The sequence below is a fragment of the Nicotiana tomentosiformis genome, chromosome 9 (genome assembly GCF_000390325.3).
Source record: "Nicotiana tomentosiformis chromosome 9, ASM39032v3, whole genome shotgun sequence".
Taxonomy (NCBI): Eukaryota; Viridiplantae; Streptophyta; class Magnoliopsida; order Solanales; family Solanaceae; genus Nicotiana; species Nicotiana tomentosiformis.
In genome coordinates, this window is record NC_090820.1 from 71,693,377 (window position 1) to 71,707,157 (window position 13,781).

Genomic DNA, 13,781 nt, shown 5'->3' on the forward strand with positions numbered 1-13,781 from the left:
ACCAATTTTTATTTGTATATGATGTCGATTCATTAGTTTACTTTGTATTCAGCTCATCCCTTCTAGTACTATAATTCAAAAGGTTATACGGCTTTGGAATTCCTTTTTATCTTTTCTTTTGTTTGAAACACATACTGTCTGAGACTACAGTTCTATGTGATGGCTTAAAATGCAATTTGATTGCATAAATTAATAACCTCAGGCAGGTCAGTTTCCTATAAATGATCAAATAGAGGATTTGAGCTTTGGGTGGGTGGCTTTTTTTTTGGGTGGGGTGGGGGTGGGGGGAGAAGAAATGCAATGCTCTACAAAAATAGAAGACTTTTAACCTACACTTTCAGGGAAAATGACAAAAATGGTCTGTTAAGATTGAGGGTAGGTTCAAAGTAGACCATTAAGTATGCACTGCACAGATTTGGTCCTTTAAGTTTACCAAAAGTTAAAATTTTTAGTTTCCGTCAAATATTTAGCGAACTCTATCTGTTAGATTGACGGGAACTACGAAAAGGGGAAATTAGCAGGAACTCACATTTAGAGGTACGATTTTTGTAGTTTCTGCTATTTTCGATTTAGTTTAGAGTCTGGTGCAGCTTTTTAGTGTGTAATTTTGGCTAATTTTTTTTATCTTTTTGGTCTCTAGTGCAGTTTTTGTGTTGCAATTTTTAGGATTTGATGGGACTTTCCTGGTATTTAAGGTTTATTTTTTTCCCCCACAGTTTCCATCAAATCTAACTAACATAAATTTTTAAATAGATTTAGTTTAGAGTCTGGTGCAGCTTTTTAGTGTGTAATTTTGGCTAATTTTTTATATCTTTTTGGTCTCTAGTGCAGTTTTTGTGTTGCAATTTTTAGGATTTGATGGGACTTTCCTGGTATTTAAGGTTTATTTTTTTTCCCCACAGTTTCCATCAAATCTAACTAACATAAATTTTTAAATATTTGATGGAGACTAGAAGTGTTAACTTTCGACAAACTTAAAGGACCAAAACTGCGTAGTGCATATTTAAGGGACTATTTTGAACCTACCCTCAAACATAAGGGACCATTTTTGTCATTTTCTCTACAATTTGACGATGAAATGTTATTTTTCCATTTAATTTAATAGGCAGAGGAATATCTTTCATGACATGGTTACGAAGATGTTGACTATATGTCTCTTGTAATGCAAGACTAGTTAGTTTTTTATAAATGAGAAACACGTATTCTTGTTATAGAACCATTCAGTGTTACTTATCTGTGTTTCTATTAACCTTTCTTTTGGGGGTTGGGGGGTTGGTGGGGCTGCCTGGGAGGGTGCTGGACGTAATGTCTGAACTTAGCTCTTCTACATTTTGACGTTTGCTTCTCATTTGACGTTTTTGACTGTTTGAGCACGGTCATGCATAGATGTGGCAGCTTAAGATTTGCTTCTCACTTTGTTGCGTCTTAGCATTCAGACTTTAACACCCCCCAACTTAAAATGTGATCATGATCAACTTGATCTAGTAAAACCTTTGATTCTGATTTTGAAGATGCAGGCTAGACTGATTAAAATCCCATACTTTGTGGAGGAAAGCATATTAGATATGGATAAAAAGACCAATATATAGCTCTTTCTTTCTACTTCTGTTTTCTCTTCTTGCCTATCATGAAAATATCTGCTCATGGCTTCCTCCCATCTTAATACTTCTCCTTATTTTTCTTAAATGTGCATTTATCTGAAAACTATCAGGGTTCAGGTGTTCAACTTTGTCAGGAATGAGGAGTGGTATGTACCAGATTTATCTGTGTTCAATAGTATGATAATGATGCTGGGCAAAAACAAATTGATTGGAATGGCTGAACAACTCTTTGTGGACATGACGAAGGAGGGCTTACAACTAGACAGCAGAACCTATACAGAGTTTATCGGGGCATACTTTAGAGTAGATCTCGTAGAGAAGGCAATGGAAATGTATGAACTGATGAAGAAATCAGGATTCCTCCCAGATAAATTGACTATGAGTATTTTGATAAGGAGCCTTCAAAAGGCCCAAGAGAAAGAGCTTGTGGCTAGAGTAAAGAAAGAATGCGCCGACTATATTGACTATCCAGAGAAATTTCTAAAAGAAATTGAAAGTACCAATGTAAGTAGATCAACTCCCTCTAACGAATATCAATTTTTCATACATGGAGTTATAGTTTACTGCTATATGTGTTCTCTCCAATACCCTGTCATTCTGGTATGCTCTTCGACCTCTGCACTGTGGCTTAAAGTTTTTCTTCATTCCTCTTCATAAAATCTTTTTATTTATTCCTATGTCATGCTAAAGTCCACGTTCATTTGTAGCCATGCCATCACCACTTGAAGGAGGTAGCATTAAGTGGCCAATGCTATTTTTATACATGATTTTTCTGGTAGACGAAGCTTAGGATAAGGTCCAAACTAAAATTGGGTTAGTGCCCATGCTTGTCCTAAAACTTTGGGTTTTTGGGATAATCCAAATAGGAATTGGGTGGGAATCATTGTAAAACCATAACTTAAGGATAAAGTTGTAGAACTAAAATGAATTGGTGATAACATTTCTTGTTAAGACTAGCGTGGGGAAAGGTAACAATCAACATAGTTAGTGCCTTACTAAGTAAAGATTAGATGAGGAATCTAAAACAAAATTTGGAAAAGATGTGGATATTTTGATCTAGGGTTCAAGTGGCTAGCAAATCTTAGTCGAGAGAGATTTGAATGGAAATTTGGAAAAGATGTGGATATTTTGATCTAGGGGTCAAGTGGCTAGCAAATCTTAGTCGAGAGAGATTTGAATGGATGTGTGGATAGAAATAGTGACAGATTTGGCCGAGACGTTACCAGGACTAAAAGGTAGGATAATTTAAAGTTTGCTCTAAGTTATGATTTTTAGCCAACACCTAAATGGAGAGAACACAACTTGATAACACTTAACTATTTACGATGTCTCCCGCGGGGACGGAAATCAAAATCGGGCAGGATTCGCTCAATCAAAGACAGTTCTAGAGATAACCATAGTCAAATAGACTTCTTCCTTATTGAAAGAAGTGACATGATCACATGTACGAACTGTAAGGTTATACCAAGAAAAGCTCTAGAACAATTGGAGGAGATTCAGTTACCTAGAACTATAGGCTTACATCGGAAATCTGTGTTGAGCTAATTCTTCTTTACACAAGTCAGAAGTGGACTAGCAAATAGTGATAAGATGAGGTCCTAATCCTATGATGTATGTTATTGTGCTAATTGACGCAAATTAGCAAGGATTCAACAAAAACTAGAACTATGGAGAATCACCCTAGAAAGTAAAGGTTTTAAGATGAGTAGAAGTAAGAATATATGCACTACAAGTTCATCCTTCACAAGATTAATGAAGTTGAGTTGGGATTAAATCAATTGTTGTGCCTACATGCAGTAAATTGAAGCATCTAGGCTCAAATGGCAGGATAAGTTAAGATGTAACCTCGATCTGGATTCCTATGGCGCCCACGAAGGTGTGCTTTTTTGCATGGCTAGCGGCAAGGGGAGTGATTTTGACTGCTGAAAATCTCCGAAAGAGGGGAATTACACTTGTTAGTTGGTGCTACATGTGTAAAAGCTCAGGAGAAGAAGTTGATCACCTTATGTTGCATTGCCCTGTGTCCTCAGCTTTGTGGAGGGCAATCCTGAATCTCTTTGGTGTTCAATGGGTGATGCCAAGCACTGTAAAGGAAATGTTATATAGCTGGGGCGGTTTCCGTAGAAGAAGAAAGCAAAAGGCGTGGAAATTCGCTCCGTTAGCTCTCATGTGGGTAGTATGGGGGGAGAGAAATCGGAAAGCTTTTGAGGAGATTGAGTCTCCTTTTTCACATCTTAAGAATAGCCTTTTATCTTTGATCGCTTTTTGGTGCACTCACTTAGCTCCTACTTGTATAGAAGATTGGGCGTCTTTTGTAGAGAATCATGTTCTGATGTAAATTCTCTACGTCTTTGGTATACTTTGTGTACACGGGAGTTCTCTCCCTTTTGATTAATACAATTTACCTTATCAAAAAAAAGGTTAAGATGTAATACATAATTAAAATAGGATGGTTGACGAAGGAATGTTACGAGAGTGCTACGTCATAGGAAAATATCTACCAAAGTGAAAGACAAGTTCTTTTTTTTAATGTAGTTATCTACAACAACAACAAACCCAGTATAATCCCACGAGTGGGATATGAGGAGGGTAGTGTGTACGCAGACCTTACCCCTACCTTAAGGGTAGATAGGTTGTTTCCGATAGACCCCCAGCTCAAGGAAAGAAAAAGCAATCAATATAGCAAGACAATAAGAAAATAAGCAGTAACCATAACGGGATAATAAGAGAACAAGCGTTATCGACAACAATATAATAAGAAAACATGTAGTAGTCAAGGCTGTCAATAACCGAAATACAAGGCAACGATTAGTTAAGGTGAGACTAGATGGGATTGCGGTGCCAAGATGCAAAAACTTTAGATATCTAGGTTCATTGTTTCAATAGAATGGAATGATAGATGAAGATGTTACCTATAGGATTATAATCGGATGGTTGAAGTGGAGAAATGCTGATACGAATTTAAAATGCGGAAGACAAGAAATTAAAGACAAGGGATAGAATTTGAGAATAGACCCAACAAAGTAATAATTGAAAAACAATTGATATAATCAATCACCCAATAATTACATAACAAAGTGAACCTAAACTATAGGAATATCTTCAAGTGGAAGTGTGATTCCACTTGAAGAACACACCTTGAATAAAGTTGTCATCAACAATGGCAAATTAACATTACATCTCTCAAAAGAGTATTCATCATTCATCAAAATAGTCTACCCTAAAATGAAAGTCGTAAGGCTATTTATACTAGAGTGGGTATTTGGCTACAAATGACCCAAATACCCCTAAGCTAATTATAAGGAGCTAAGTGTAGTCACTTATTACAAGTATAGCCTCCAATTGCGTGTAGTCTTCAATTGATGGTAAATGACACTCATAACCACCCAATTGTGGAAGTAGCCATCAATTGACATTCAAAGCGCGTGTTGGCTATCTTGGGCCGTATCATACTCCATTCTTGAAAAGAATTCGTCCTCGAATTCAAACCTTGCAAAACATGAAAAGGAATAAGTACAAGTATAAACTCATCAAGAAGCATATATATGCATGGTAAAGATAAGTCAAGAAAGTGCCCATGCATTGTTTTGACCCAATTCTTCCTAATAGGTACAAAGACTCCTCTAAAAACGATATACAAAACATCATCACATGGAATCATAAAATTTTCCAAGTAAGCACAAAGTATGACTCCTATGAACTTAACAAACAAGGGAAATGAATTAGGTAGTCCAAACATAGAAGCATACCACATGTACAAAGCAAATCTACCAACTCTCTTATCATTCAAAGTCACTTCATGACAACAGTCAAAATAATCACGCTCAAATTTCCATAAAGACTTCTTAGCACCAAGAAACAAAACATCAAGCATTTCATGCTTACAAAGAATTGTGCATGCTAAAGACACTTCACAATAAGACTCATGCACCATTTTAATCCAAAGATCTCTACCACATGCATCAAAGGGAACACTCTTGAAGTATAATTAAGCATCCTTAAGATCAACAAAGAACACTTTTCCCAACAAAACAATAGGCACTTGGCTCAAATGCAAACCACAATCATAGAGTGAATTACCAAGATCAAAAACAAATATTATTCCCAAATTCTTTTCTAAGTTGGCCACTTGGCAACTCACGACATGAATATAATAGCAACATCAACAAGTCATAGTCTAGAAATACAAAGTTGCTACTATGAAAGTCAAGGGTATAGCCAATTCCCTCTATGGCTTTAGAAAGCCAAAAATAAGCACTAACCAATCAAACATACCATTCTTGCCTTGGATAAGCATTGAAGTGGATTGACTGCAATTGACTTCTAATTCCAGGAGCATTGGATCTAGGTCTTTTAAAATAGCTGCTGACTCTTGGGCTCTGTTTAAAATCAAAGGATCTATTGGCCCATTGCAGTTAATGTGCCTATAACCCAAATCCTTATATATAACAACTATTGGGACCAAGGCAGCCTGTTTGTCCCTAGCACGTGCCTCCTCAGGTGGCAACAGATTTGAATTGATTACTCCTTTCGATGTACCATCGTGCTCAAGCGTATTCTGCGGAAGAAAAGTCCCATGACCTTCCTCACAGGACCTATTCTCCTCGGTTAGGTCAAAAGAAACACTGCCAGAAAGATTTACGGCCTCCACCCTCGCCGGAATTTCACACCATATAGGGAATGGTGTAAATAAAACCATCACTTTCAACTTCCGCTTCTTTCGGTATATTAGTACCATTTCCCTTCACTTTAATTCTGGCCCAGCGCAAGTGATTCTTCAGACTAGTTTCTTCTCCTGATTCAATCCACCCCCGCAAAAATTACCGATTTCGCTAAAGACCTTTTGGGACCATAAATTCAGAGGAAGCCCTAAATGTTGGATCCAAACCCAGTTCCTTTCTGCATTTTTTGGCCAGCAGCCAACCGTGGGAGACCACCAATCAAGTATCAGCTTTACCTTTTTCCATCTCCATTCCCCTGTAAGCACATGTTCAGCAGCTTTTCTTATCGGCAGTTCAAACAAGAAGAATGAGTCATTCATCTCATAAACATTTACTCCATGAGATTTCCAAACTGAAGTGACCCATCTCCGGACATCATTGAGTGTTGGTACTTCCTGCAAAGAATCGGGAAATTTTCCAACAATACATCTTCCTAGAAGATCATTATCTGAAGCTTTATGGCTACCAGACAATAATTCTGGAATTTTGAGTCTTGATCGGCGAAGTTTTGGTCTCTGTTGTCGTCCATTTATTGTCCCTGAGTTGTTCAACATAAGAGGAGTCGATGACTGGGTTGAGGGCTTTTTCTTCCGCTATGATTGCAGCATTAATGAATCTATCCATCTTTAATGCTATCTTCCCCATCCTTCTTTAAATGTACCTTCTGGAATTATTGCAACTGATCTGCTATCCCCTTGTATAGCAATAATGCTGATATATCTGCCGTATTTATTATACTTCAATGTGCCATAAAACTGAGAGAAGAACTCAACTGTTTTCCAACGTTTGACGGACATAGTCTGAACCTTTGATGCCATTTTAGACAATCCATTTCATGATTTTATGACTGAAAGTCAATCTCCGAAACATGTTCCTGCTGTATTCCCCCAGTCATACCAGATTTCAGATCTTGAATAAGTTCTTGTGATTTCATAAGATTTGAAACCTGAGTTAACATAAATCTTTTCTTCCCCCCATGTTGAATTTACACCGTGTTTCTGAGCAATCACCGCTGAATGATTAAGGAGAAACTAAGTATCAACCCCAGAACTCTGGACTAGACCTTAACAAGATTAAACCACATCCATTTGATTTCGAGCTAAAATTTACAAATTGAAATTCAACCAGCTTCTTCAAGAGTTAAAAATTGTAGGTTTCAGTGGTGACATTCGAAGTTCACCCAAATTAATCCAATGAATTTCAAGTGATATCAAACGAAATTCAGCAGATACAAGATTTTCGGAATAAAAAATCGATAGAGAGAGAATGAACACTTCGATTTCTATTTTCTATTTTTGGAAACAAACAGTGAGGAACAATAGAACAAACGCAAAAATCTTCTATTTTTGAAACGATCTTTTGACCTTTTTTTTTGTGATTTTCTGATAAAATCAAATACCTAGATAGTTTTTGTAGAAACGAACACTAATCCGGGCTCTGATACCAAATGATACGAATCTAAAATGCGGAAGACAAGAAATTAAAGACAAGGGATATAATTTGAGAGTAGACGAAACAAAGTAGTAATTGAAAAACAGTTGATATAATTAATCACCCAATAATTACATTACAAAGTGTCCTTCCAGGGTAGGGGTAAGGCGACGTACATATTACCCTCCCCAGACTCCACTTGTGGGAAATTACTGGGCTTCTTGTTGTTGTTGTTGTTGTTAATTACATAACAAAGTGAACCTAAACTATATGGATGCCTTCAAGTGGAAGTGTGATTCCACTTGAAGAATACACCTTGAATAAAATTATCAACAAAGGCAAACCACCATTACACCTCTCAAAAGAGTATTCATCATTTATCGAAAAAGTCTACCCTAAAATGAAAGCGTTAGGGGCTATTTATACTAGAGTAGGTATTTGGCTATAAATGACCCAAATACCCCTAAGTTTATTCTAAGGAGCAAAGTGCATTCACTTATTACAAGTATAGCCTCCAACTACGTGTAGTCTTTAATTGATGGCAAATTACACCTATAGCCTCCCAATTGCGAAAGTAGCCATCAATTGACATCCAAAGCGCATGGTTGCTATCTTGGGCCGTATCAAGTGCAATTGGGGTGTTATCAAGTGAAGAGTAAGTTCTATAGAATAACTATAAAACCAACAATATTATATGGTAGTGAATGTTGGACTGTTAAAGTTCAACATATCCACAAGAATAGTCTTGCAGAAATGCGGATGCTAAAATGGGTATGTGGTCATAAAAGATTAGATAAGATTAAAAATGACCACATTCACCAGAAGGTGCAAGTAGCACGCATTAAGGATAAAATGAAAGGTCGCTTGAGATAGTTTGGTCATGTCTTGCGTTGCCCTACAAAGACACTGGTTCGTAGGTGTGAAACTATAATGTGTTAAGGTGTTAAAAGGGACGACGTAGACCTAAAATCACATCGAAATTGTCTTGAAAGACCTACAAATCCTTGGAATCAATGAAGATTTAGCTAAAGATAGGGGACAATGGAAGAAAAAGATTTATATAAGTGATACTGACCAGTGTTTTAAAAGGCGCGGGCGTAAGGCGAGGCGTTTAACATATGCCTCAGCGAGGCGTAAGCCCCATAGGTATTTAATTTTTAATATTTTATAAAATAATATAATTACAGTAAATATTTATAAACAGGTAAAATTGCATAAAAATTGAAGAAAACTATAAATATGTAAAATATATATGTATATATACATATATATATATATATATATATATATATATATATATATATATATATATATATATATATGCTCCATCCCCACAAAAAACTATTCAAAACAATCTATTATACGCTACTTACAAGCATAGGTAACTTGAGTCTAAAAGAATAATATTTTCTACATCGAGGAACAAAATGGATGACTAACCTGCAATTTGAACTTTGAACTTGTTGCTATGAAGGAGAATAGAATTCTCTTTGTATTTGTAAAAAAAAAGTGAATATTCATTGCTTTTGGGAGATATTAACAGACTAGCGGGCAAGATAAAGAATTGGGAAAGACCATGAATTAGGGCTTCAATCAATAATAAAGGTCTTGACTTCTAAATTTAATACATTTCAGTTCCTTTTTAAAACTTTTGAGTAATTACCAAGCCGACTTTTGAGAATTTGGGTATTATATGGACTTATTCAACAAATTTTATTTCAATTTGAAAAGTCTATGGGGCTTACGCCTCACTAAAAAAACGCGCCTCAAATGCCCGTCCGTATGCCTCTTGAGACTTTCGCCCCACGCCATCGCCTCGGGGCGTTTTTGGTGCACCTCGCCCTGAAAACGCCATTTAAAACACTGATACTGACTAGCTAGGAATATGCTTTAAATTTGTTAGAGAACTTTTATTGTTATTATTATTATTATTATTTTAGTTATTATTATTATTATATATTTAACTTATTTTCATTACTATTTTTTTTATTTTGGCATGATGATGATATGAGTTGAGCTTAAAGAAAGATGTGAGGATTCATTTCGTCGATCCCAACCTTGTTTGGGACGCGGCGTAGTTATTGTTAGTTAGTTGTTATGTAAATAAGCGTAGTTCTACATGGAATAGGAGTAGTGTAGGTATTGTATATTGTTATAAATAGGGGTACTTGTATTATAGTTAATGTACATCAATAATATTCTTTCTCGTGTTATTTTCCACATGGTATCAGAGCACTAGTGGAATAATAATCGTTGTGCAATTTACCAGCAATATTCAGAAAAAAAAAAAAAAGTTCACTGTGCAACTTTTCCGGTGGCTGTTGCGTCAAAGTCACTATTTATCCGTGTTGTGCACAAACTAACACCACCACAAGGTTCGCCGTAGTCCCGCGACCAAACCCCATCAAACCTTATCGGAATGCCCCACGCGCCCTCACGCGCCGGACAGACCGAAACTTTTCCGGCGAGATCTGTGCACACGCCATGCGCGCGAGCCCTCTTCTAGCCAGATTTTGACTGAGCTTCTTCAAGACAGCTTACTCGCACAGTAATTCCGAGCCTACCCATCCAATTTAAACCAAATTTCGACCATTTTTCTATTTTTTCGGCGATTGTTTTTCCAAATTCCGGTGATTTTCAGATTCTGGCATTTTCTCTTCACTTCTCTAGTGAGATTATTGCTGTTCATACTTGTCTTTGCTATTTGGTACAACCATGTCTCTTGGATTTGATGTATTTGGTTCTAAAAACACGGGTTCTGGAAATTTAAGCTTCATGATTACTTTAGAGCCCTTAATCGGAAGTTCAAACTATTTATCTTGGGCTTCCGCTGTTGAATTGTGGTGCAAGGGTCAAGGTGTTCAAGATCACTTAACCAAAAAGGCTAGTGATGGAGATGAAAAGACCAAAGCAATTTGAGAAAAGATCGATGTTCAATTGTGTAGTATCTTGTGGCGATCTATTGATTCCAAGTTGATGCCCTTGTTTCGTCCATTCCAGACATGCCAATTAGCTTGGGAAAAGGCTCGCACTTTATACACTACTGACATATCTCGATTCTATGATGTGATATCGCGAATGACAAACTTGAAGAAACAGGAATTGAATATGTCTACTTATTTGGGACAAGTACCGACAGTTATGGAGGAATTTGAGAAGTTAATGCCAGTTTCTGCTAGTATTGAAAAGACATAAGAGCAACGACATAAGATGTTTCTAGTTCTTACAGTCGCTGGACTTCCTAATGACCTTGATTCAGTACGTGACCCGATTTTGGCTAGTCTGACTGTCCCTACAGTTGGTGAATTATTCTTTCGATTACTTCGCCTTGCTACAACACCAAGTCACCCAGTGATCTCATCATAGACACTTGACTCCTCTATTCTCGCATCTCAGACAATAGAAAATCGGGCATCTCAAACTATGGAGAATAGACGAGGAGGAGGTCGTTTTGGAAGATCTAGATCCAAGTGTTCTTATTATAATAAACTTGGACACACTCGTGAAGTGTGCTATTCTTTACATGGTCCACCACCCAAAAACGCTTATGTTGCTCAGATCGAGACTACTAGTAATCAGGGATTTTCTTTATGTGAAGAGGAATATAATGAGTTCCTTTAGTATCGAGCAAGTAAGCAGATATCTCCACAAGTAGCCTCGGTTAATCAGACTAATACTTCTATTGCTGGTAATTCTTTTGCTTGTGTTTCCCAATCTAGTACTCTTGCACCATGGGTCATGGACTCGGGTGCTTCTGATCATATCTCTGGTAATAAATCACTTTTGTCGAATATTATGTATTCACAGTCTCTTCCCACTGTTACTTTAGCCAATGAGTTTCAAACTAAAGCAAAAAGAGTTGGACAAGTTAATCCCCTATCTTCTGTTTCTCTAGATTCCGTTCTTTATGTTCCTGTCTGTCCTTTTAGTTTTGCATATGCTAGTCGTTTGACTCGTGCCCTCCATTGTGGTATATATTTATTGATGATTCTTTTATTATGCAGGACCGCTGTACGGGACTGAAGATTGGCACCGGGCGTGAATCAGAAAGTCTTTACTACCTTAACTCACTCAATCCCTCCACATCATGTCTAGTTACCGATCATGCAGACCTAATTCACAGACGTTTAGGACATCTTAGTTTATCCAAGCTTCAAAAGATGGTGCCTAGTTTGTCTACATTAGAATGTGAGTCGTGTCAGCTTGGGAAACATATCCGAGCCTCCTTTCCGTGTAGTGTTGAGAATAATGTAGAGTATGTTTTTTCTTTAGTTCATTTTGATATATGGGGTCCTAGTAAAGTCAGTTCAACCTTGAGATTTTGTTATTTTGTTAGTTTCATTGATGATTATTCAAGATGTACTTGGCTTTTCTTAATTAAAGATCGTTTGGAGTTGTTTTTTATATTCCAGAATTTTTGTGCTAAAATCAAAAATCAATTTGGTGTTTCTCTATCCGCACTTTTCGCAATGATAATGCCTTAGAATATTTATCCTCTTAGTTTCAGCAGTTTACGACTTCTCAAGAAATTATTTATCAGAAAAATAAAGTTGAGAGAGAAAGAATAAGCACCACATGGCTGGCTTTTGCCTTGTAAAGCCTGCTTAATTCCTGGCTTTTGCCTTGCAAAGCCAGCCTAAAGCCAGCTCATGCCTGGCTTTTGCCTTGTAAAGCCTGGCTAAAGCCAGCTCATGCCTGACTTTTGCCTTGTAAAGCCTGCCTAAAGCCAGTTCTAGCCTGGCTTTTGCCCTGCAAAGCCTGCCTAAAGCCAGCTCAAGCCTGGCTTTTGCCTTGCAAAGCCTGCCTAAAGCCAGCTCATGCCTGGCCTTTGCCTTGCAAAGCCTGCCTAAAGCCAGCTCAAGCCTGGCTTTTGCCTTGCAAAGCCTGCCTAAAGCCAGGCTCCTCTTCTACACATTAATTTTGATGAGTGAGCACATGATTAATACTTGAACAAAATCAGTCCACTGCATATGGAGATCATATAGTAGCTACACTTGGAAGACTATGCTGGCTTTAACTCTGTGGTGGAGATGTATGGAATTCATTTTAGCCTATGGACAATATATCCTGGCGCCTGGTGAGAGCTTGATAGGTGCTGCTTAGTATTTGCCAATGACAATTGGATTCACATACACTAATAGGAGAAGGAAGCATTCAACTTATCATGTTGTAATAGCTAGTTCATTAGATTTTAGCTTTTCTATCTTTTTAATAGCTAGTAGCTTCATGCAACTTCTATTTTGCTTTTGGGCATCTTGTAAGCTTTGGACCCATTTTGGGATTTTATTTATATATTAGCCACTAGGCAAGTGCTGCCGAGTGGTATAGTTGCTTAAATAAAAAGCACCACATTGAGACTGCTCGCACACTTCTCATTGAGTCTCGTGTTCCGTTGCGTGTTTGGGGCGATGCAGTTCTCACATCTTGTTATTTGATTAATCAGATGCCTTCATCTCCCATCCAAAATTAGATTCCTTACTCAGTATTGTTTCCCAGTGACCCTTTTACTCTCTTTCCCCTCGTGTTTTTGGGAGCACATGTTTCGTTCATTACTTAGCCCTTGGGAAAGATAAGTTAGCTCCTCGTGTTGTCAAGTGTGTCTTCCTTGGTTATTCTCGTGTTCAGAAGGGATATCGTTGTTACTCACTTGATCTTCGTAGGTACCTTATGTCAGCTGACGTCACATTTTTGAGTCTAAACCTTTCTTTACCTCTTTTGACCACCTTGATATATTTGAGGTGTTACCTATACCGACCTTTGAGGAGTTTACTATAGCTCCTCCTCTACCTTCGGCCACAAAAGTCTTACCCATACCAACCGTTGAGGAGTCTAGTATTGCTCCTCCTAGATCCCCAGCCACAGGAACACCACTCTTGACTTATCATCGTCGTCCGCGCCCAGCATCAGGCCCAGCTGATTCACGTCCTGCACCTGACCATGTTCCTACTGCAGACTTGTCTCTTCTTAGTACACCAATTGCACTTCGGAAAGGTATACGGACCACACTTAATCCTAATCCCCATTATGT